Consider the following 24,706-nt stretch of genomic DNA (forward strand, 5'->3'; position numbering starts at 1 on the left):
GTCGGGGTTTCGGAGTTCTCCTTTTGCCACCCGTGGGTGATGGAATTGTGTTTACAAGACGCACTCGTGTCGTGGTAAAACTGTTGGTCCCGGAACGTGTGTGTGGGGGGTCTCACGTGCCACCAGGCCCGGGTCGGTTTCCACGTGTGTTCCCGGACACCGAAGGAAGCCCCGGCCCTCCGGGAGGCAGGGGCCAGCGGTCAGTTTCCCGGTGACCGCCCTGTGACTCGAGTGTCTGAGACACTCCCGGAGGTGCTGCTCCCCGACGCCCCGGCCGGAGCTGTGCTGCGGTCCTGCAGCGCAGGGGGGGGGGGGGGGGCGCAGGGGGGCAGTCTGTCCGTCCGCCTTCGCCGTTCTGGGGACCTCGCCGGTGCAGACTCGGCCGGCGTGCCGCGTGCACACGAGCCCCCGGGGAGCGTGACACTGTCGCTGTAGAGTCACTTGCTTTCATGCCCCTCGCTGTCACCTGCGTCACCGGAGAAGGCAGCCGCCGTGCGGCGACTCGTGGTGCGAGATGTTCTGACGTGTCGGCGAGTCTCGGAGAGGGACTCCCGGGACCCGGCGCTGGAGAAGCGGGGACGCAGGACGGCTCTGTCCACCCCACCCTGGGCGCCGAGGAAGGGACACTGACTCCGTGGCCCCGGCCGGCGCGCCCCCGAGCGGACGGCACTGCGGTCGGGTGGGGAAGGCTCCGTGGGCAGACAGAGCCAGCGGGAGTGGGGAGGGTCGGGGCGCGGTGCAGAGGGGGACCCGGGAGGCCTCCCAGAGGTAAGGGGTGACGGAAGGAGGCGTGGGGACAGCTGAGAGGGGGGCAGATGCACAGGCCTTGGCGGGGAGGAGCCCCCTGGGCTTAGGTCGGCTGAGAACAGGAGCGGATGGGCGGAGGGGCCTGGAGGGGAGGCCGAGGACCCAGTGGGAGGTGGATGCTGGGGCCAGGACCCTGGCAGGACCAGCAGCTGCCCCCTGAGTGGAGACGGGGTGGGGGGCTGTGCAGAGGAGGAGCTGCCCTGCCTCGGGGGCCACAGGTTGCTGGCTGCTGAGGGGCCCGGGCTTGGGAAGATGCCGGGCAGCAGGGAGCCGAGCAGGGGGTCCCAGCTGGACCAGCAGGGGCTCAGGGACCGATCCTCAGACGGCCTCGCTCTCCCTGACCGGGCCGGGGGTGTCGGCCCCACCAGCGGGGAACTGGCCGAGAGGCAAGGGCGGGCACTGCTCCCGGACCAGCACGGGGGTGGACGGCAGTGGGGGAGAAGCGCCCACCCGTCCCTGCACGGAGGTGCCCACTTTCGTGCAGTGGTGGCCGATGTGAAACCATAAAATGGGCCATTTGCCTTTATTTTCCTGTAACCTTGGACTCTGCAAAACTTTCCGAGCAACTTACTTAAGATTGAACTGGACGTCAGCACAGCATCGGGCTCCCTGTCACTCACTGGGCTGGCCGCCAGGTGCGTCCTCCCCTCCTCCGCCTCCTCCGGCACCTGGGCCTGCAGGGAGTGGGCGGGGCCCCGCACAGGTGGGGTGGGGGCACATCCGGCTCCGCCCACCAGCTCCAGTCCCGGCGTCCCCCAGCGACAGACTCACAGACGCGCCGGGACAGGTGGACACGCAGCCCTAACGCCACGCTGACCTGATGGGGCGGCCGTGGGACCCACCGCAGGGGGACAGGAGGGACAGAAGGAAAGGCAGACGCTCTCCAAGAATCGGGCTGGGCCGGGCCGGGTGGGCGGAGGCGGGGGTGGAGACAGGGTCTCCTCCTCGTGTCCCCATGGTCCCTCTGGGCGCATCTGCGTCCTGGCCCCTTCTCCTCGGGACCCCGGTCGTGTTTGTCCAGGGCACACGAGTGACCTCGGTGTCACTCCGTCACCTCCAAAGCCTCTGTCCAAACACTGTCACATCCTGAGGTCTGGGGGTGGGGCTCCACCAGGTGAGTTTTGGGGGCACAATTCAGCCCCAAACAGGCAGCTGTGCTCACACTGTGACCCGGAAGTGTTTGGGGACCCAGGAGACCAGAAACAGGGGCTGCCTGCCCACCCGAGGGGACCACCGGAGGGGCCCAGCCTGCGCCCCAGCCAGAGGTGACCTTTGCAGCCCCTGCCACCGTGCTGAGCTGAGCAGGGAGGGGCACCCACCTCCCCGCCTTCGCCCGCTGTGGGGCATCATCCCCTCCCCAAGTGTCCGTGGGCTGAGTGTGTAAACATGTCCTTAACATGGTGAAGCCGTTAAAATGTCAGCCCGCCTCCCACATCAGGGGTGCTAAGAGCCAAGAGCCTGCCTGGGCAGGGGCACCCGCGAGGCCCCAGCCCCAGGGTGGAGGAGGCCGGGCAGCCCGGCCAGGATGTGCCCAAGCCCAGCCCCTACCCCCGCCCCTGCCCCCGCCCCTGCGACACCCCACCAGCCTCCCTCTGGGCCCCGTGTCTCCAGGGTGGACGCGGTTGCTCTGAGGCCTTGGCCGGAGAGATGTGTCGCATGCTGACGGGAACTCTGCCCAGGCTGAAGGCTGCAGGGCTCCGGCCCCAGTCCTGGGGCTCAACGGCAGCCTCTGGACGCTGAACCAGCGGCCACAAACACCACGAACACTGCTTCTCAGCGAGCCGCCGCGGTGGGGACGGAGCCCTGCTGTGTCCCGGCGTCGGTGCAGTGAGCAGCCTCAGCGTGAGGCCACGAAGCCGGCAGCGCCCTGTACCCCTGCAGTGCCCACGGCCACAGCTGCCACCCCGGCTAGACGTGTGCTGGGCGCGGCATCTGGGTGCCGGCCACCTCCTGACCAGCAGGGCCATGTGGGCGCCTTCCGGGCATCGCCCCTGCCGGCTTGCCCTCTCAGAAGCTTCCCCGGGGCCCACCTCCACCCTGAACCACCCCGAAGGCCAGCTCAGCCCCACCCGCCCACTGGAGCCCCACTGGCTGCTGGGGGGGCCCCGCCCTCCCTAGATCACCCTGCGCTGCAGGTGTTACTTTCCGACAAGCCACCTGGAGCTCAGGGGTGATGGGGCTTCTCATAAATGAGGTAGAGGAATCTTGGATTGTTAATTCCAATATTAAAAACATGATAGCCCCAGTGATGAAACGCATTGTCTGTTCGTGAAACCCACCCCGTCTCAGGTGGCGGCTGCAGCCTCAGGTCCCGGAGGCCTGGGTCCCTCCCTCCTGTGTCTGGACCTGCTCTTCATGGTCCGGCCGCCTCCTCGGGCCTCCCGCAGAGGACTTGCTCCTGGAGGGACCACCGAGTGGCCGTGATCCCTGAGAGGCGCCCAGAGATGCGGCGGGAACTGTCCAGCACTCACCGGGCCTCAGGAGTGCAGGCCACATTCCAGAGGCAAGAGGTGATGGGAAACTTCGGTGCACGGATCAGCATGAGGAACAGCGTGGAGACAAGAGAGCGCTCTGAGGCCGGGAAACTCAAATAACGTAACACCCGGAGAACAAGACGGGAGCCGCGCAGCCAGACCCGGGCTGGAAGCGGCCCCGGCCACACCGTCCCTGCTCTGTGGTGAGCCGTCCCCAGCTCCCACCGGGAGCGAGGGCCATCGCAGAGGGGGGCTGTCACTGTGGGTGTTGGCTCTGGTTTTTTAAAACGGACTTTGTTTCTCGTCAACACCCTGCACCAGCCCGATGCAACCCGAGCGATCAGTGAGCCCACGCCCACCAGTCGCTGTCCCCCGAGCCCGGGGTTCACTCAGCACCCCTCGGATCCTATCTGTGCCAGGCCCCTGTGTCGGGTCCAGCGTGACATTTGGTGGCCTGTGTCCTGGGCTCCGCCTAGGGGTGACACTGTCTGAGTGTCACCCCCAGTGTGACCTTGCTCCTGTCGGTGCCCGTGGCCTCGGCAGCTCGGACAGAGCTGGCAGGGCTTGTGGAGGGGACGCGTCTGGCGTCGCTGCTGCTTCGGAGGGAGCCCCCCCCCCCCGGGGCCCGGGCTGTCAGCGTGATTTATCACCGGGAGCTGGGCCCGGGTCACCGGGCTGGGGGGCCGCCAGGCTGCCGCCGGGAACGCTCCCCAGTTTTCTCCTCTGCACCTGGCCTCCTTGGCAGGGAGTCCCTCGGCAGGGCCGCGGTCAAGGACGGGAGTCACGACGTCAATGACTCGGGATTGTTTTGCCCGGGAGTGTTGGCTCTGTGCTCCTAGGAGTTGCTCCGTCAGTTACTTGTGTCAGGGTGGGTTCACCGGTATTTTCTTTAGGGTCTTGGCCACGGCCGCCCTCTACCTGCCTTTGTGGCCCCTCCTTCCAGCCCTGGCCACACAGAGGAGTGGGGGCCTGGGGTCCCCGGGCACCGGTCACTGTGTTTCTTTTCCTCTCGTGTGCCTTCTGGCTGCCGGCCGGCACTGCCGGCTGCTCCACGCGGTCCGTGTGCTTCCGAGTCCCCGAATCCGCCCAGAGCCGGAGGAGCCCGGCGTCCAATCACGGAGAGCGGTCAGAGGTCCCGACCTCAGGGGTTCAGTGCTGCAGGGGGTCTTCTCGACTCACGGGGCAAGGAATAGTGTGTGTGTGCCAGCCAGCATGATGTGCCCATCGGCACATGCCCCCTGTGTCCAGACCGGGGACCCTGCGAGTCCTCACTGATGCCTCCCCCTCTCGTCCCCCTGGCTGACCGGACCTCCCACTGCACAGGAAGACGCTGCCCCAGCTGCCTGCCTTCACCGGGTCCCCCAGTCACCCGTGTGCCCAGCAGGCCAGAGGGGCAGCCCACCCCCGAGGTAAACGCCCTCGCCCCCCAGGGGACAGGTCACGTGCTGTCCCTGCCCCCTTTGTCCGGTGGACGCCCCTCGGCCCCGAGGTGTTTAGCCCACGTCCTTGGCCCACTTTTTACCTGGGCTGTTTTCTCACCGGTGAGTCTTAAGAATTCCTGGCTCATTTTGGACAGAAGTTCCTCACCAGATGCTGTGTTTGGCGAATGTTTTTTCCGCCAGCGCGGAATGTTCTTCGGGATGTTCCAACCCTGGCTGCGAGCGGCCCTCCCCGTGACCCAGTGTGGCCCCTCGGGCAGCCCCTCACCCAAGATGGACGGGCCAGCGCGGTCTGCTGGGCACCAGCAGGGCACCAGCGGGCAGAGGCTCTGCCGGGTGCGCCAGTCCTGAGCAGAGGAACTGGCCCGGGAGCCCCAGGCACCTCCGTGTGGATGTCACCTGAGAGGCGCTGGCCGTGGGGACCGGGACACGGGTGCTAGAGTCACAAAGACTCAGGGGTCCGGCCCCCTCTCTGCCACTCGACGGAGGGCTCGGCACCTCAGGGAAGCCGCCCCTGCCGGCGTGGCCCCTTCCTCCCCATGCGAGGGAGTCAGTGCCGGCCTCCGGAGGAGCTCTGCGAGGCCGGGTTCAATGATGGGGCTGGTGTGCCGGGCTCTGGCCGGGACTGGGGGGTCCGTCCACTGGGTGCCACCCCTTCTTGTTGGAGGGTCCCCAGGTGGACGGGACGCCCTTTCTTCGGCCGCTCACAGACCAGGCCCTGCTGGGCCTCAGGAGACTGCGGGGAGCGTGCCGTGCCAGCTGGCTCGGCCCGGCAGGCCTGAGGCCGCCCCCTCTCTCAGGAGGACACCCCGCTCACTGCCTGCGGGCTCCAGGGGCTGCGGCTGGCCGTCCCCGCCCTCGCCTCTCCCGTGTGGGTGCGGGGAGCGCCCCGAGGACAGCCTCCCAGCTGGGAGCCCCCCAGCCCCCCTCAGACCCATGATCTCGCGCTGATGGACAGAACGAGTCTCCGCATTCTAATGAGACGGTGCTCCCAGAGACAGGCAGCTCATCTGAAGATTAAATGAGAAAAATTGCCACTTTTGCTGGTTCCTTTAGAAGCTCATTTGCATCCTGTCAGCTCCTATTATGAAAGCGGCCTGCAGACATGTGGGGGAGTGTGTGGGGGGGGCGGGCTGGGGCGGTGGCAGGTTCCGGGGCTCTGCTGGGCCCTCGGGCCCTCCCTGCCATTCTCTCCTCCAGCCACAGGCTGCTGCGGCCCTCCCCCTCCCCCAACTCTGCGGAGAGCGGGGCACAGCCCCTCGTGCTGCTGCAGGGCGGAGGGCAGGGGGCAGAGGCCAGCGTCTTCCCCCGCTCCGGGGTCTCCCTGCACGTCCCTGCAGGGGTCCGGGCAGCGGGCTTGAGGCCCCAGGTGGGGGCGTGTCTCAAGCTCTTCCTGTGGTTGGGGACAAACCACCCCCAGGCTTTGTGGCTTAAACGTGGAAATTCACCGTGTCTCACAAGCCCTCCTCCTGCGGGTCTGACCTCACAGGACTCCTTCTGCTGGCCCCCGAGCCCACCCGCCAGGTCCAGGGAGGGGCCCTGGGCTGTGGCCAGGGTGGGGTACGTTTCCCTTCACGCGGCCGGGACAGGCCTCCCTGAGCACGGGACTCGGCGGCCAGGACCCCTGGGCCTCACGCACTGTCACGGCCTGGCGCCGGCTTACCGAGCCTCCAGCCTGCAGCGTGCCCGCGGCCGGGGCGGAGGTGGGGGAGGGGGTCGGCAGTGCAGGAGAGGAGGGGCGCCTCAGGGAGGGGAGCAGCCCTGTGAGCACCCCCCCACCCCCCGTGAAAACGCCTGCCAGGACCCACCAGCCACACTGAGCCAGGCCCGTTGCCGCCTCTCAGAGTGACGGTTGAGGCGGCCACCTCCACCCACGACCCCGGCCTCTCTTCCACCGAGGCAGGTCCAGCCTGGGGGACCCCTCAACGCTCCTGGGGGCTTCCAGCGACCTCCTCCGGAGCTGCGAACAGACTCTGCTTCCGGATGATTCCTTGTGGGGGTCAAGGACACGGCCCGGAAGCCACAACCGAACCCAGCTGGGGCCCAGCCAGGGGCGAGGCCGGGTGTCCGCTGGGAGGCCAGCGTGACCGAGGTGCCCGGTGACAGGCGCCGGCGGCCACGGCCTCTCGGGGGCGGGGTGGGTGGGGACGGGACCTGGTGTGGAGGCAGACAGGGCGAGGCCGGCACTGTGGGCACCGGCGTGGGAGCCAAACCTCCAGCACCGCCCCCGCCCAGAGTCCCGGCGTCCGGTGTGTGAGTCCGAGGTTACGTCGCTTCGGATCCCTCCGCCCCCGTCCGGTGACCCCTCCCCAGGAGCCTAGCACGGTGGGGGGTGGGTGAGCAGCAGATCACTGTCGGTCCCCGGAGCGCACAGCTGACACCGCACTCCCTGTAATTAAAAATTAGCACACGGAGGCGCTTTCGGGAGAGTCAAGTTACTGGAAGGTCCCGACCCCCGTGCAGCAGCGGCGCCTTGCGTGACGTGACGGGCGGCAAGCGCACCTCGCGCTGCGCCCACTGCGCTTCCGGGGCCGAGGCGCACATCTGCGGGCCCTCCCTCCCACCCCCCGCCCGACAGACGGACGGACAGACACGCCAGCCTGCTCCCTGTCGGCTTCTTGGAGGGAAGCGGCTGCTCCCTGTCCGTGCAGGTCGCGGGGCCCCAGCAGCAGCTCTGTCCCCTGAGCCCCTCCCGTGCTCCGCACACGGAGGCACACGTTCGCAGCGTCCTCTCGGGCTCCGCACGATCAGTTAATGACCAGCCGAGCGGGTGACCGGCGTCAGGCGGCAGCCACCCCTGGGGCCTCCGAGGGGGGGAGTGCAGGGAAGGCTGTGAGCGCGGCAAGGGTGGGGGTGGAGAGGAAGGGGAGTGACGCCCGCCGGCGCTGCCAGCCCAACCCCACCCCACGGGGTGGGCACCTTGCCGCCCACACAACTGGCAACCCCAAAACGACGGAAAATGAGGTTAGAAGGCCTCTCGATGCCCAGTGCCGTGGTCCCCCGCCACACCGAACTCGTGTCCCCGAGAGCACCTCCCCACCCAGGTCGGGCGTGGGCCAGGGGAGCCGCTGCACACCAGCCCCCAGTGCCCAGGGACAGGACGCAGGGCGCACACCGCCCTGAGGGCCCCGGGGACGCAGATGGCGCAGGGGAGCCCGGAGACGGGCAGCTCAGCGCCTACAAGACGCGTGTGTTTGCGCCGTTTAAGCAAGTACAGAAAAGGCCACCGGCAACTTAGCACTGAAAACTGCTGAAATGGCACCAAGAATTTGTGAAAAGAACCCAAAAAATGGAGCCTTAGGAAGTTTTAAAAAATCGCATTTTTTTACATAGAAAGAATTGGCAAAAATGGAAGCTAGAGCTGACTGGGTTCCCCCCAGGCGGGGAGGGACGTGGGGACAGATGCTCAGGGCCTGGCGCTGGGTAGCCGCAGCTCCAGAGAGAGGCTGGGAACCGGGAGAGGCGGCAGAAACCTGGGGGCTGTTCCCGAACGCCGGTGGAAGACAAGGCCCCTGCGTGGAAGGCGAATCACACACACACACACGGCAGGGTGACAACAAGAGTCCCCGCCGAGAAAGCCCGGGAGGAGCCATCACAGGACCAGAACTGGAAAGGAGCCGGAGACAAAGACGCGTCCCCCCCAGAGCACGGTGACTGTGCCGATCAGATTCCTTGGGGGGGGGGGGGGGGCAGCAGAAGCAAGGGGACACGGTGGGAGGACACCCCCGAGGACCGAAGGGGAGGCACGTCCATCCATAATTTTACAACCGGCGTCCAGGAGCAAAGCAGAGAGGAGAAGTTTTCCAGCGAAGTCAGGGAATCTGGCGCCTGTGCCGGGAAAGGCGGTCCTGCAGCCCAGACCCGGAGACGCGTCTGCCCGGGCCCAGGCGGTCTCCGCCCGGGCTTTGCAGCCACACGCTGCCTCTGTCACGTGTCCGCTGTTGGCACGACCCCCTAGAAATTCATTTCTAGCGGACGGGCCGTGCGAGGAAGAAAAATCACAAGGCAAACGGCAGGCCGAACGCGGCCCCCAGGCGGAAGCGTTCGAGGCTTGTTTTACAGCAAACGCACAACCCAGGACGCGGGCTCCGGAGGGAAACAGCTTCTCGCGACCGGCTAACAAGTAACCGAGCGCCTTCGGGCCGGTTTTAAATTCCTCCCTTCCAACTGAACTGTCGCATCAATTACTGAAACTCGAGGTCACTCTCGTAACAACTTAGTTTTAATCATGTAACGATAAATCGATTTTACTTTTTAAGCCATAATGTCTGGTTACAGAGCCTGTCAACCTGGGTCACTGGCGCCAACTCGATCCAACAGGGGTCCCCGAGAGGCATGCGGCGCAGAAAGAAATGACCCCCCCCCCCGGGAACAGCTCAATGGAGGTGCAGCGCGGCAAGGGGGAGGCTCCGGGGTGAGACAGGGTTCGGCAGACGGCCTGCTTTGGCGACACCACTGCGGTCTGCTCCCCTCTGCCTCGGGCTGCCTCCCCCTGCGCCAGCCCTGGCGGGCCCCGCTGCCACCGCACACTCGCGGGTTCAGGTCCAGCTGGAGAAAACAGACGGATAAACACAGAAAAAAGAAAGTGTGCTCTTCGATCCCGAGGGCAGCTGGTTTATGTGGACAGAAGGCCCCACCCCTGGCTGGCCCTTCTTCATGCAAATGAGGGCTCCAAATCCTTGTAATTTGACTGGTCCAAATCACTGTCCTAATTGGTCAGAATAAAGCCTCTCTGATTGGTGGGTAAAGGTGGGGCTATAGCAGCAGAGTGCTGATTGGTTGCTGAAGTTGTTGATGGGGGTGGTACAGCGCCACAGCTCTGATTGGACGGGGAAAGCCTCGGTCCTATTGGTTGAGACGGGATCGGGGACTCCTCTATCCGGGCTGCTCGGCTGCAGGACCCAGTGCAGGCGGCGGCTCAGGGCCGGCTGCCCCCGGAGGGCAGGTTGGTGAGAGGCCCCTGGGCAGCAGTGGTGGCTTTGAGGCCCCGCTTCTTAAAGCCGGAGCCCCGGGAGCCGCCGGGAGCCCTTGTAGCAGGTGTCTGCACCCTTCTTCCTCGGGGTGCACAGTCCCCACGTGGGTCTGGCACGGTGGGTCCCTCGATCCCTGTGTCGCCCAAGTCCTGAGCACCAGCGGCTTCGGACCACCGCAGCCAAGCTGTTGCTGCCCCCCCCCCCCCGCCCCGGGTGACTGGGCTCGGCGGGGTGGGGGTCGCTCCGGGTGGCTCCTCACCCACAGGCCAGTTCCTGATGCCCCGTGCTGGGCTGGACCTCGCAGGGCTGCGGTCGAACCCTCCACTTCCTGGGCAGCACTGTGGTCCTCTGGGTTTGCGGTACCGGCCAGCCCCCCAGGTATAGGGAGGTTTACGTCACCCGTGTCCCAGCTTCGGAAGCCCCAGAGCCCAGGGAGGGGGAGCGCCAGGGAAGGGAGCCTGCGGGAGGACACGCTGTCCCTCGGGACCCGGCGGGGGGTGGGTGCTGTGGGCACGCAGGCCGATCGCTGCCGCAGCCACAGGACTCTGCGCGCACTTCCCACGGCCTGGGGCACACTTAGTGACCACGGCCCGCTGCTCGCGCCTTCTGCGCATGAACACGTCCCCCGGCCTTCGGAGTAGAAAAGAGGAACAAAAGTGAGGAAGAGAACGAGGCTGCTGCCACCTCTTTTCGGCCCTTTGTTGCCGGAGGGGCCTGATTGCGGGGAGGCGCGGGGCGCATTTACGTCATGGAATGAGATGCACGGATTTGGAAAACAGCTTTTGGTGTTTACTAACTCTTTGTCGGATGCGTGATAGGTCGGTGAGCTTTTAGCCTCGCGTAGCTAATAGAAGTTGCAGTAATAACTCACCCAGGAAGAACTTCCGCTGGTCGAAGCCCACTGGGTCCTAAAAGCATATATTCGGGTGCGCATTTATTCACATTCCGAGGGGAGCTGCGAGAGCACTATCAACGCCCTGGAGGCAAAACTACCTGGGGGTGGGGGGAGAGGTGGGATGACAGTGGTTCCTCTGGAAAATAATCCCGTAATTAATAAATCACAGCACGAGCATAAACTCTGTGTTCTGAGTGGGCACGACTATAAACCGACTCTGCCTGCCCCGTGTATTATTATCAGGCTGCAGTGTCGTGGAGGGCCGGGCTGGAAATATAAAAGGTTAAAAAAAAAAAGAGCATTCCGTTTCAGTTTCGGCTGTAAATCAAGAATTTACTGATCACTTAAAATACGGGTGATGCCGTGTATTTAGATCCCATCGCAGGATGTTCAACGATGATGGAGAGTTTTGTTTTAATACATGGAACACCATGAACGTGACATTTTTGCAGCTATTTACGGTCACAGTGACAAATGCTGGATGTCACGGCGCTCAGACACACGGATGTGAAAACACGTGAAATGCACGTAACACATAAAACACGACGTGCGCCTTCCGTGAGTCCCTGTGAAGCAACACGGCGGACCTTGCACGCATCTCAATGACCTTTTATCCACGAGCACCTGTGAGATAGACCGCGGGTCACGTCCCCCGCCCCCGTTTTACAACGGTGTCCCCCAGGCCTGGACGCCGCCACACAGCCTGCGTGGTCACACAGGACATGCTGTGTGGCTGGGGCCTCTTCCTTCGGGGTGTTTGTGCCCCCCCCCCCCCAGCACGCAGCAGCGAGGAGACCGGGGCCCCCAGCTGCGTGCTGTGTCCTCAAGGATTTGGTTCCTACCCGCAGGCCGGGGTCCTCGTCACAGGGGCCACAGTGAGAAGCGCGTCTAGTTGTGGGACGCAGGGTTTCCAGGCATCAGCCCCTCCCTCCCGAAGGCAGCAGAGGGGTCGACGACCCCGTGGAAACATGTTCTCGAAGAGTCGTCTCCCCGCCGGGGGGCTAACATGGAATTCCACGGTGACGCCGAAAAGCCACGGGGACAGGGGACGCCTCTCCTCCATCCGGATCCTGGAGGGAACACTCCGGGTCTCACTGGCGAGGGCCGTGTCGGCTGCAGATGTGTGTTGAGCTGGGGCCCTGCCGGGCAGGCCCAGGCCCTGAGTTTCAGGGGTGGCCGTCGGGTTCCTCAAGTGCTTTCAGGGGCCCAGTGACAGGGCGGGTCACGTGACCGGCGTTTGAACGCTGAAGCAGCCAGCGTCCCTGAGGCAAACCCCGCATGGCCGTGGGACACAGCTCCCCTCCCACAGGGCTGGACCTGGTTTTCACTGAAACTCCGTTGAAGACTCTGCCTCCGTGTTCATGCGCGATGCCGCTCTGCCGTGTTCCATGTTTCTGGGTCCGGGTTTGGTGTCGCTGGGTAACACCGGCCTCCCAGGACGAGCCAGAAGCCTCTCCCCTGCCCCCAGACTCGGAGAGGGATTGAGCAGAACCGGCACCGTCCCTCCTGGAGTGCGTGGGGGGCTCACCAGGGCCCCCCTGGACCGGGCGCTCTCCACTCCAATAGGCTGGCTGTTAACCGTTGGCTCAGACAGCCGCAGGCCTGTGCCGTGGTCTCCCTCATCCCGCGAGAGTACTGGCGAGTCCCGTCTCTCAGGGACGCGGTCCGCTGCATCCTGTCGTCACCCCTGCGTGGGTCAGCACAGCGGGGCCTGGGACGCCCCCGCCCCGTCCTCTCGGCGCCCTGGGGTCCGCAGGGACGCCCTCCTCCCACTGCGGTCACTGGTGGTTGGTGTCCTCCGCTTTCCTCGGTGAGCCCGGCTGGAGGAGGATGGATTCCCCTCCTCTGCTCCAAGAGTCGGCTTTGGTTGGGTTGACGTTTCTGTGTTAACTTCCTGCTTTCAGTCCCACTGGTTTCTGCTCCGGCATCCACAGTGTCCTTTCCCCTGCTCACCTTGGACTTGGTTCGCTCTCCTCCCGGCTCCCTGCGGCGGGGCCCGTGCACCCGAGTGCGAGTGCAGAGCGAGCTTCTCCTCCCCGAGAGCGTCAGGGCTGGGAACGCCGCCCCGGCCTCGAACCCGCTGAACTGCAGGCGTTTTGACAGGTGCATTTTCACTTTTATCCAGTTCAGCCTATCTCCAGGTTTTCCTGAGGTTTCTCTCTGGCTTGTCTGTCATTCAGATGTGTGGGTTTTAATCTCCAGGCTGTGGGGGATCTCCCAGCTTCTGCCCTTACAGACTCCGGTTGGACTCCGTGTGGTCTGAATAGACACGGCACCGCACGATTTTTAGTTTAGACCCATAAAGCAGTGGTTACGGCCCAGACCAGTCTTCTGGGTGAAAGTGCAGGTGAGCCCACGAGTGGGTGCCCGGCTGTGGGCCCCTTGCCGGCCCTGGACCTGGGACTGCCGCCTCTCCTTCTGGCACCTTCGTAAGTAACGGAGCAAGGCTGAGTCAGAATCACAGAAACATCAAGGATGTCGTTACATGCAAGTTTAAGACCAAAATATCCTCCAAAATAATGCGGTCCCAGGTTACGGTGCTCTTGACAAAGGTGGCCCTTGCAAGACACACCTTCTGGACTCTGGGGGGGACATCCTTCTGGTGACAATGACAGTGACGGTGCAGCTCCGCCTCCTGTAGAGACGAGGTCACAGGTCAGGGTGAGAGCCGTCCTGTGCACTCGCAGCTGGGTTGGTGGGGGTGGGGATGTGCCCCGATGGCCCAGAGGAGCAGCAGGCCCCGGACAAGCCACACCGCACATGCTCAGGGCTCAGGACTGGGGTACGAGGAGGCGAGGGCCCCGGGGACTCTCCCGAGAACCGGGAATTGCTGTCCCAGCTCCCAAGCGGGCAGCGCTCGCCTGCGCCGCGTGCGGGCCAACCCCGGCTGCGGTTCCTCTGGACCCCTAACCTCCCCAGGCCACGTCTCTGCCCAGCACTGTGGGGCCTGGAGCACATCTGTCCCCAAGAGCCGCCCCTGCGTTGAGTCCCGCCCCACCCCACAGTCCAGCTGTGCCCGGCGACGGCCACCCTGGTCGGCCATGCCCACTCAGCTCCCGGCTCAGGGGGCATGTGCTGTCCGGAACGGGGGTCCCGAGAGATGTGTCCGCATCCTGACCCAGCACCTGTGACGTGTGACCTCAGGTCCGGTCAAGTCCCTTCGGTTCCGCAGAGGCTCTAGGGCGAGGCCATCCTGCTGGGTGGGGGCCCTCACCCCAGTGACGAGTGTCTCACAGGAGGTGACTCCAGAGGGCAGTGTGTGCAGAGGGGACCTGGGAGAGGCAGGGAGGGACCTTCACCCTCGGTGCAGCTGGGCCCCGCCCACCTCGGTTTCCCAGTCCGGGCTCCGCAGCGTGAGAATCAACTTGCGCTGTCTTCCTCCCTGCGTGTGGGTCACGTGTATGTCGGCCGCGCTGGGGGCTCACCCAGAGTCGGGGTAACAATGCAGATTCCCGGGCCGGTCCCAACAGCCAACCTTGGGGGTGCAGACTCAGCATTTCCCCCAGGCGCCTGGTAAAGCCTGCGATGCGCCCCCCCCCCCCGTCCCCATCCCCTCCCCCGCCCCCTGCAGCGGTTCCTGCCGCTCCGTCCACCTGGGGAAGGTCCAGTGTCCCGGGAGGCCCGGGTCTGCCCAGCTGCAGGAGCCTCCACGTGCTGCACACTGTCCTCCCGCCGGGCCTGTCCCCACCCCTCCCGCCCGGGGGTCCGTCCTGAGCCTGCGGTCCCCTCTGAGGGACAGGGACGGCTCTGCTGGGGCCCACGGTACAGGCTGCGTGAGCCCAGGGCCCCGTGGTGGGGGCGGGGCGCTGTGGGGCCGGCAGCCGGCAGCCCCGGGCCTGTGTGTGTCCAGCCGCGTGGCTTCCCTCCTCCCGCCGCGCGTCCCGCGCGCCCCGCGCCCACCCGCATCCGCCCGGAAGCGTCTCCCGGGAGACGCCCTCCAGCTGTGAGCGGTGACTCAGACCCACCCCGGGGCAGGCTGCGCGAGCGCCGCGGGAGCAGCTCGTTTAGGGCAATTTTGGGCAGAAACTAATGACTTTGGTTAAGCCTCCGTGTACTGATGGAAGCACAAAAATAAATACTAGGGGAAAAACAGGAGAGGAGGGGAGGCAGAGGGCCGCGAGCCCGGAACAGGTCCGGCGGGGGCGGGGCATCCTGCGGGCCACCCCCTGGGGTGCCGGCCCCTTCACCAAACGTCCTCCCACACCCGGCTCCCTCCCCCGCCGGCCCCCTCCTACACCGGGCGGGGAGCCTGCGGACACACTTCTTTAGACCCGCCCCCCGCCCCCCCAAGCTCCAGGGTCCCTGTGAGCCACTGTGGCCGCTCGCGGGCGGGGCACGTGCAGAGCCACGTGGGCGCGTCCCCGGAGACCCCGTGTCCCACCGCCGTGCAGTCTCAGAGGCAAACGCCGCCTTCCGCGGGGCCTCGCGCACACGGCCGTGGGAGACGCGAGCTGCTCCCCCTGCGCTGGAGGGCACTTCAACAAGTCATCCGAAAACCCAGAGATGGGCATGAAGTGACCTAGAAATTTCATTTCCAGAACTTTGTTCTAAAAATGCACGGAGAGAGATGCAAGGCATCCGCTCTGAACGGCTCGCCTCTGCCTGGTCTGGGGCGGCCAGACGGGCAAGCGGTCAGCAGGGCCAGCGTTGGGCATCAGTGCAGGACGCCGTGTGGTTGGCGAGTCAGACCCCCGGTGGCCACGACGGTCACTCTCAGAAGGGACGTGAGGACTCCCTGAAGAATAGGGAAGTCGTCACCTGGTCGTGGGAACAACACAGCCCCTTCTAGGGTGGGGGTGGGGAGCGCGAGGGAGAGGAGGAGGGGCGGAGGCGGCTGCCCAGACAGTGGAGTGCTTTCCAGCAAGAACGAGAACCAAGCGTCGGCCAAGCATCGGCATACATGACGAGGAGGAACCTCAGACACCCCTCCGGTGAAGGAACCGGACCCCACAGCCCCCATGCTGTCTTGTCCCGCTCATGTGGAGCATCTGGGAAGCCCCCTGAGAGAGAAAGGGGGTGTGGGGGGCCGGGGTGGAGAGCCAGCCTTGGGCACGCAGTGGCCTGCAGGGGTGAGACGGTTGAGATGAGGGAGGAGATCGTCGAGGGCTCTGTCCGGCACCTTCTGACGCTTCCTGAGTCGGAGGCTGTGGCTCCTCACCCCACGGCCACAGCTGCCCACGAGTCTGTCTAGCCCCACGCAGGAATGGGCACGAGCTCGCTGGGGTGTGGGGCCCAGACAACAGGTCACGAGGCCCCGTCCGCGATGAGGACAGAGCCGGGCCCCGAACTGCAGGGCTGAGCTGGGTCTGCACTCCTGTGTCCTCCCTGCGCCCTGGCGGCCGCAGCCCCCCGTCCTGACTGGGGCTCCAGGCCTCCCCGCTCTCGGGGTGGTGCCCCGGGGGTTCCGGGTGGACAGTGGGAACCCTGAGCTTCCCGTCCCCGCTGAGCACCCCTGAGCGACGCACCCTGGTCCTTCCCACGGCACAGGGGTGCTGCCCGGGGTGTCTGGGCTCGTTCCAACGGCTCCAGGGAAACCAGTGACCGGACGGCCTGTCACCAGCAGCTGCTGGGCCACAGACATGGTCTCTCTGTGACAGGGCTCACGGCCCCCAGGAACCTGTGACAGCAGGGAGCGCCTGTCCCCGTAGAGTGCCAGGGGTGGCAGGTGGAGGGCCTCGGGAGGTGGCTGCTGCCAGCGCCCCCTGCTGGGTGGGGGCAGGTGATTCCCCGGAGTTTAGGAGGAAACCTGGTTCTGGAGAAAAACAGAAGCTTGTGGGGCAGCTCCCCTGGAGCCCAGGGGCAGCCTGGGACATGTGCACACGTGTGCATGGTGCACACAGCACACACATGATGCAGGCACACAGCACACATGCGCACAATACAGTCACAACACATGCATACAACACACCATGCACACAAACCACACGGCAGATGCATGTGCACATGTGCATGGCACATGTGTATCATATCAACATGCATGTGCACGCCGCATGGTGCATGTGTGCATGCATGGTGCTGGCGTGCACCCGCACACATCTGTGCACACATGTGCAGTGCACGCACACACTGACGTTTTCATCGCCTCTTCTAACCCCAGAGAGAGCAGCCCCTTCCCGTTTTCGGTGTGACTGCGCTGAGTTCACAAGTTCACGTAAAACCGCCGTCTTTGTGAGTCTGTGAGACCGTACGTCCTCCTGAGCGTGTGAACTTCCATCGGCTCAAATCCACTCCCCCCCACCCCACCCCCGGTGAGTGTCTTCGCCTCGGCCTCACCCGGGCCTGGCACTCTCTGTTAAATTTATTCACCGGCATTTCCCTCTTTGGTTGGGGTGCGACCGGGACCTTGCTGCCACCATCCCGGAAACCGGCTGCGGGGCCCTGTCATGCCCTGTCCTGTAGCAGCTGCCTGCACAGGCCTCGCTGGGGCTCAAAATTACGTTTCTCGCAAAGGCCCCTTCCTCTGCGGGCACCCCCCCCCCGGGGCCTGGCGGAAGTGCATGTGTCCTACCGAGTGAATGCACGGGTGTGTGAGAGTTTGTGAGTTTACGAGTTTGTGAATGTGTCCTGTGAGTGTGTGTGTGTGTGGGTGCACACCCAGAACACTTACCACCCACCCTCTCAGCGGCCAGCCGGGACCCCACACGGTCACCTGGCGTCACCACAGGTGACATCAGACACCAGAGCCCACTCGCCGCAGAGCTGGAGGGCTGTGCCCGGGGGTCCACTCTGCCGTTCCCACCCGGCCCCCTCCCCTCACGGAGCCCCCAGGGGGCTCTTGGTGCAGCTGGGGGAGGGGCCGTCTTCCTGCGGCTGGGCCTCCCGCCCAGGGGGAGCGAGACCCGCCTGCGAGCAGGACCGTCTGTCTGTGACCGGGCCCGGGGCCCTCACAGTGGCGGAGAGAGACAGGCCACCTCGCTGGTGGGTGGGGACCCTCCAGCCATCACCCACGTCACAGAACGGAGGCCGAGCTGCAGCGGCGCCCGCAGCCTGGCAGCCACGGAGCTGGTGCGGGCCCCCGTGTCTGGGCCCACCAGGCCCCCCGGAACAGGACGTGTCCGGAGGGGGCACACAGGTCAGCAGGCTGGGTAGAAATGATGTCCTACGGAGAGCATTCCCAAGGCCCCGCGGCTGGTGGGCACCGAGTTTCAGTCCACAGACCCACCCACGGTCTCCCGGACAGCAGGGGCGAGCGACGCCGGGCCACGCGGCACCAGCGATCACACAGCTAATGGGATTCCTCATTGGACTCAGTATTCCCGGTTCTGAAATCCGGTCAGACGCCTGGAGTGTTTGCGTGACTCCGATCTTCCTGCGAGGGCGGGGCGGGGGCTGGGTCCCAGGGGACCCCCGAGGGCCCCACTCAATCCTGGTGGACAGCACCGGGCAGGGCGGCTCGCTGGGCCGTAACTCTGGCCACCAGCACCCTGGGCACTGGTCCCATAAGTGCCTTTAGTACTTTGGGACCCGGCTGTGCCGGCGCCGTGTCTCAGTGTGCGGTCACCAGGGGGCACTTGCGGATCCCAGCCCCTCCTGGCCTCTGGTACCTGCTCTGGCCGCGCCTCAGGGGGCTGGAACGTGCTTTGCCCCGGGGTCAGGTCCTGGGCGTGGGGCCTGTCCTGGCCCGTCTTCCGGGACCCTGTTCCGTGTCTTCCAACTCTCCCGCCTGGTGGCTTGCTGTGCAGCTGTGAAGGGGTCGTGTGTCCTTCCACCGTGAACCCCGAACCGCGGGGCCAGACCCCCAGCTCCCTGCACACCAGGCTTGCTCACCCTTCACTACCGAGCCCTGATGAGGGTCTTTGGTGGCACAGAAACCCTATGTGAGGCTAAAAACTCCGTTTGCTGCGTGAGACCGTGAGTCTGTCCCTCGGTCTCGTCTGCGCCCTCGGTCCGGGGGAGCCCCGAGCTTGGAGGGGAAACCTTCCTCGGTCACGTGCTCACCCGGCCCGTGTGCTGGGCGCAGGGGTCCAGACTGAGACCACCCGGCCCTCCCTGTGGGCAAACACGGGCCCCGCAGCCGCCCTCCCTGCCACCCCTGCAGCTGCCGGCCTGGCCTCCGCGCGTGAGGAGCGCTCCCGCCTCATCCGTCATTTCCATCAGGGCCCGAGCTGTGCGGCGGCCGCCCGGAGCCCACGGGGAGCGCCCTCGTGCAAGGGCTGTGGGCACAGCTTCCTTCTCCTCCGGGAAACGGACTCGCAGAGACCGGAGCCGCGGAGAGATACAGTCTGTCTGGGGAGGCGTGCGCTTCAGACAGGTCGGAACCCTCCGCCCCTGTGACCGGGTCGGCGTCGTCCAGACTGCGCCGGCGGGAAAGCCGGGGGCAGGCTCCCCCAGGCCTGTGCCCTGACCCGGGCCAACCCTCCGCGCCCAGGCCCGGCCGGGCTGTCTGCTGGAGGGACGGGCCGGCGGGGAGGGCGCACGGGAGGGGACGCACGGGAGGGGATGCTGAAGGGGCCCCTGTGCCTCCCCGCCAGGCGGTGGCCGTGGCCTGGAGCCGTGGGAGGCAGCAGCGTGGGGACCTTTGGAGAAGACAAGGAGGTGGGGGAGGTGGGGGGAGGGGGGCTGAGGGGCGGAGCTCTGGGCTCCAGGAAGGGGCTTCCCGAAGTTAAGGAGGAAACTGGACCCGCCCACGGCAGGGTGTCTGACCTTGGGCTGCCCTTGGGCTGCAGGCCGGGGCGTCCGGCTCCGGGGGCGGCGGCGGCTGCGGCTGCGGCTGCGGCTGCAGGCGCTGTCTCCTTCCAGACCCGGCCCTCCCGCCTGGGTGACTGGATTAACCTTGAGGGTGGACCGCGGCGGCCGGGCCGCTGAGTGACAGCCTGGGAAGAGCGAATATTGACTCCACTCCTCGGACACGCGGCCGGCTCGCGCCGCGGGGGGGCCCTGACCTTGCCCCCGGGCGTCCGTGGAGAGCTCCGGTCAATAAGCCCGATGCTCTTCCCGCAGAAATCGATGTGTCCCTTCCTCTTGTCACCGTGTCTGAGACGCCGCGGGAGCAGGGCGGCCACTGAGCCTCCCCGGCCCGGAGGTGGGGGGCCCGGGGGGGTTCCCCTCCTGAGGGAGCTGGCCGCTCGGCTCAGCCCCTCCCGGGGCCCAGTCCTGGCCAGCCCCTCGGGGACAGCTTGGGGGGGGGGGAGGCCGCAGAACGGCCCCCTGGCTGTTGAAACTGCACCTCCCTCCGCGCTGGCTCCTGCCCAGACCCCCTGGCCCCAGAGCTTACTCTCAGGACTGCACCGAGGGAAACGTGCCCCCAGCCCCGCAGGGACCCCAGAGCTCCAGCGCGGGGGCGGGGTGCCCAGGCAGCCGCTGGGGCCCTGGGGTCTCGCCTGGCGCCTTTCACCCCCTGCCTATCACCGCTGTGTCAGTGGGCAGGGGGAGTTCTGTGGGCACGGGCCCGCTGGACATGCGACCCACAGACCGCCCAGGCCAGGGCCTGCTGCGGAGAAAAGACCAAGGCTCCCTCCCTACAAGGACCCCGCCGACATCCATCGCCAGTCAGGCGCCAGGACTCCGAGGGCAGCGTGGGCAGCTGCTGGCACTCGGCTGTGAGCCTGCCTGGGACCCCCACCCCACCCCACCCCTGCCGCCCGACCTCGCCTGCGAGCACAGGGTGCTCCAAGCACCAGGAAGACTCGCACTGGCCCAGGTGAGGGGCGGAGGGAGGAGGGGCGTGGCTCCCACCCTGGCTGTCTGTGTTTGGGTGCCAGCCAACCTGCCGTGGGGGAGGACAGCGGGGCTGCCGCAGCTGGGCTGGCCGCTGGCGTGGCCACCTCGGCCTGGGGTCCCCACTGCAGCAGCTGCCAAGAACCGCGCTGTCTCTCTGCCCGGAGGAGCCGTTTGCCTGGACGGGGCGGGAGGGCCACCCACGGGGCCGAGTGTGGGAAGCGGCCCACTCCAGTTCCGACCCATCAAAGGGAGGGCCTCTGGCCACGCTGGGGCAGAATGTCCCCCCCACCGTGGACACTGCTCACTGCAGGGACAGGCCAGGAACACAGCTGACCCCAGCAGAGCCACACACAGGCCGGAGAGGGGGTGACCACCATGCGTTGTGGGTTGGTGAGGACGGGGCAGAGACGGGGGACGGGCTCGCGGGGCCAGGCCCTGCCCTGCTATGGACTCGGACGCTGGGGGCGCTGGGCGGGCCACCCGCCCCGGAGCCCGTGGGGGGCGTGCAGCCGCTGGGAGCTGTGACAATGACGAAGGTGCGGTGATTAGGGCCTGTCCCTCTGTTGCGACCACGGCCACAGCCACTGCCACCAACCGTCACGGCTGTGCGTGCGTGCGTGATGGATGGAGGCTGCGGGGGTTGTCACTGTGGTGGGGAGGGAGGGGACTGTTTGGCAATAGATCACCCGGAGGGAAACTGAAGTGGAGTTTCTGAGTGAGTGACGAGGCGGAGGAAGGGCCAGACCGTGTGTGCCGGTGTGCACGTGTGTGAGTGTGAGTGTGATTGGAGCCCTGGTCCCGAGCCTGGCCCAGGAACCGCAGTCCGGCGGACACAGCTGCTCCGCAGGGCCGCTGGCCTCCCGGACCCTGAAGAGAACGAACTGGCTGCTTTGACAACCAGGTTCAGGGGGAGGGTCCCCGCTGTCATCAGAAGAGGTGGAGGGACATGGGGAGGGGCCGGCGTGGCCCGGGACCGCGCCCGGCGGACGCCCGCCGGGATTCTTTCTCGCAGGAAGGCACGCAGGGCTGACATTTTCCGTGGGAGGAGGGAAGGACTGCCGCCTGAGCGCAAGCCCGGGAGGCTGGAGGCTGCGCGGAAGCAGCGTTTGGGGGCCCCGCCCGGCGTGCTGCGCGGGAGCGGAGCGGGGCGGGGCCGGCGAGGGAGGAGATCCGGCGGAAAGTGCCGGGCGTGCCCACTGCGTGCGGATCAACGAGTGTTCCAGTGCATTCGAGGAGGGAGCGGCCTTGGGGCCACGGAGCTGAAAATCACGTAGACAAACGTGGCGCGGCTCCCGTGGACCCGAGGCCAGTGCTGGGGGCAGGGCGGCGCGCTGACCCGCGATCCAGAACAGCCGGGTCTGCAGAGAACGAGGGAGATGTGCAAGCACCCACGCTCACCCACGCACGCTCACACACACACACACATGCATGCACACACTAATGCACCAATGTGCACACAGAAGGCATTCGCACACACTCACTGATACACATACAGACACACTCCCTCACACTCACACACACACACACTCACACGTGCAGGCATAAGCCTCTCAAATGCATCATCGCTTCTTGTATTTTTTCCTAAAAAAGAGCTTCAGGAACTAACATTTCTACGGTAAAGAATTGTAGATGAGCAATTTCCTTTGTTTCGCTTCAAACTATATTTCTGTATTAACCGTAATTGAAATTAAATTAGCTAATCTAGAAAGTATGTATGGAAGGCCTCCCCCCCCCCCCGTTTCCCCCCCCCCCGCCTGGAGCTCCCCGGGGACACCTCTGTCATCGGGAGATAAGCTCTCTCCAGGTGACGAGGTTCGGGGGCTATGTTCTCTCTCCACGTTTGATTTTTTCAATGCGGGCATGTCGTTTTCACAAAAACAAGACAGTCAGGGCTCCAGCGAAGAGATCGAGCCGATGGTGCCCCCGGGCACGCTCACGCCGCCGCCCCATCCTGCCCGAGACCGACGGGGCCGCTGGGCACCGGGCTTCCCCGATGAGCGGGATGGGAGCTTCCGGAAGGGGGGAGGGTGGCGGCAAGCAGGCAAGTGCCGGCTTCCCTCCCATCACTCACCCCGGCGGGGTCCTCAGCGGGGGGAGTTTGGGGGCCGATAACTGGGAGCTGAGCCCCCAGGGCAGGGGCTGGTGCGGATCCGGGAGAGGAGCCCCCAGAGGATGGGGACCCAGCTCCTCTCTGGAAGCAGCGGGGGAGGCTCGCGGCTCGGCCCAGGGTCTCGGGGCAGCCTGGCCTGGGCCTCGTAGAATCCAGGGGAGACAGCCCCCGGGGCCTGGGCCAGGGCACCAGCGCCAGGCCAGCTGGAAGGGGACCGGCCCCCACTGTCCTCGCGCTCCAGCCCTGGGCCCCGGGGGGCGGGGCGGAGGGGCTGGCGGGGGCCGCCCAGTGCACCCGGGTCTCTGGGGGAAGCGGTCGGACTTGGGGCTGCCTCCCGTGGGGGAGACTGTCTGGCCGTCCGTGTGCACGCACAGGTGCGTGCACACACACGTGACCACACGCATGCGTCTGTCTGCACCCGGCACCGGGCTCTGTGTGTTGGCGCCTCCCTGAAACCGAGCTCCATGCAGGGACCGTGCACCCCTCCCCCACACCCGCTGCCGCCCCCCTGTGCGCGCGGTCCGGCCTGGCCCCCGTCCGTCGGTCCCTGGGCCGGCGTGTCGGCCGTGATGGACGCCGCCGTGGACCGGCCCTCCGCTGGCCGTCCCTCTCCTCCACGGAGGCCCTCGGGCAGCCCCATCCCTGCGCCTCTGCCCTCCCCCCACCCCCGGCCCCTCCCATTGCGGCCTCCGGAGATGTCGCCCAATCGGGGCGGGGAGGCGCTTCCCGGTGCCCCCGCGGGGCCGACAACAAGGGCCGAGGGCAGAATCGTGAGAAAAGCGAAGTTATCAATCACAGAATGAGATACAGTGCGAGCCACGTGGCAACAACGGCGGTGAGCGAGCGCGTCTGACGCGGCCTCTGTTTTCAGACGCGGGGAACGCCTCCCGGCGACGCTGATGAATCTCCGGGCTCCGCGGCGCGCGCACGCACGACGGGAAGGAGCCGTGGGCGCGCAGGCCGAGTCCCTGGAACAGCGCGTCGGCCCCTTATCTGCGGCGGTTCGGGGGAGACGGCGTTCTGGAGTTTGTTTGTTTGTTTTAAAATTCATAGTTTCGTCGTTTCCCATCTTTAACCGTGAACTGACAACCGTTCATCTCCCCCATTTCCCTCCCCTGATCTCAGAGGTGGTTCTGGGTCTTCATGTTCACGGACACGGGGAGCACCGACGGGGACTCTCTCTCGTGACAGGGGTCCCGAGTGACCCCGCCTCCTTCCGCACGGTTGTCACGGAGACGGGACTGGAAGGCGTGGCCCCCAGGAGGCCACTTCTACCTCCCTAGTGGCCGGGAGGCTGGACCTCCCTGTGGATGGACGGATGGATGAGTGTATGATGGATGGATGGTGGATGGATGTGGGAGGCCGGGCCCACTGTGAGTCCTCGGACCCGGGTCCAGGAGGTCCTGCCTATGACCGGAACTGTCTCAGAGCTGCTTGGCTGGGCAGTGGCCGGGGCCTGACTCGAAGGAGCCGGAGAGACGCTGAGAAGACGCGTTTCACAGCCCAGCCGTTTGCCTGCCACAGCCTGGGGCGGGGGCTGGGATCCAGTGCTACACCTGACAGGTGCCCCCCCCCCCCTACAGCCGCCTGCCCTGGGGGGGGTTCGGAGAGCAATGTGGCTCCAGGCGGGCACGCGCCTACTGACCCCAGGACCCTTAGGGCACTGGCACCATCCTCGGCCCCTGGAAGTGGGCAATGGCCCCAGGGGGTGGTCCCCAGAGGGTTTCTCCTGGGAAATGGACCTTCTCTCTGTGGCCCCCAGGACTGGGTCTCTGGTGAGAGGCTGCTACTTGGTGTCCCTGGCCGTCTGTCCTTCCCTTCCTTAGGGAGCTTTGGGTTCATGCAGGATGGCCAAGCACTGCTGTCCAGGCCGGCATTTCCCAGCTGACTCTGCAGGCAGGCGTGGCCAGAGTGTAGAGTGGGACTCTGGGAAGTCCCCTCTTCTGGGAAAGCAGATGTAATGGTCAGCACACTGGCAGCCCTTTGGACCCCGAGGCAAATACAGTGAGGATGTAAGAGCAGTGAGACCTAGGGCCCCGAGCCCCCGGTGATCCCCCATCCACCAAGACCCTCCCGGACCTGCTCCTCGCGTCCCCAGGAGGGGGCGTCATCTCTCACATTGGGCAGGTCCCTGCCCTTCTGGTTTTTCCCTCCTGTAGCTCGGAGCCAGTCTAATTCACGCAGTCGCCTTCTCACTGTTTGTTCTCCTTTTTCCCACCTCCCGCCCATTTCTCCCTGTGGCCCTTTGCTCCCTTCGGCTGCTCACGCTGCCAGGAAGCCCTCCCGTCTTCCCCCACCTCCCCAGCTCCCCCCACCCCCCCACACACAGACACCTCCGCCCCTTTCTC

The sequence above is a fragment of the Phyllostomus discolor genome, chromosome 2 (genome assembly GCF_004126475.2).
Source record: "Phyllostomus discolor isolate MPI-MPIP mPhyDis1 chromosome 2, mPhyDis1.pri.v3, whole genome shotgun sequence".
In the NCBI taxonomy this organism is placed as follows: Eukaryota; Metazoa; Chordata; class Mammalia; order Chiroptera; family Phyllostomidae; genus Phyllostomus; species Phyllostomus discolor.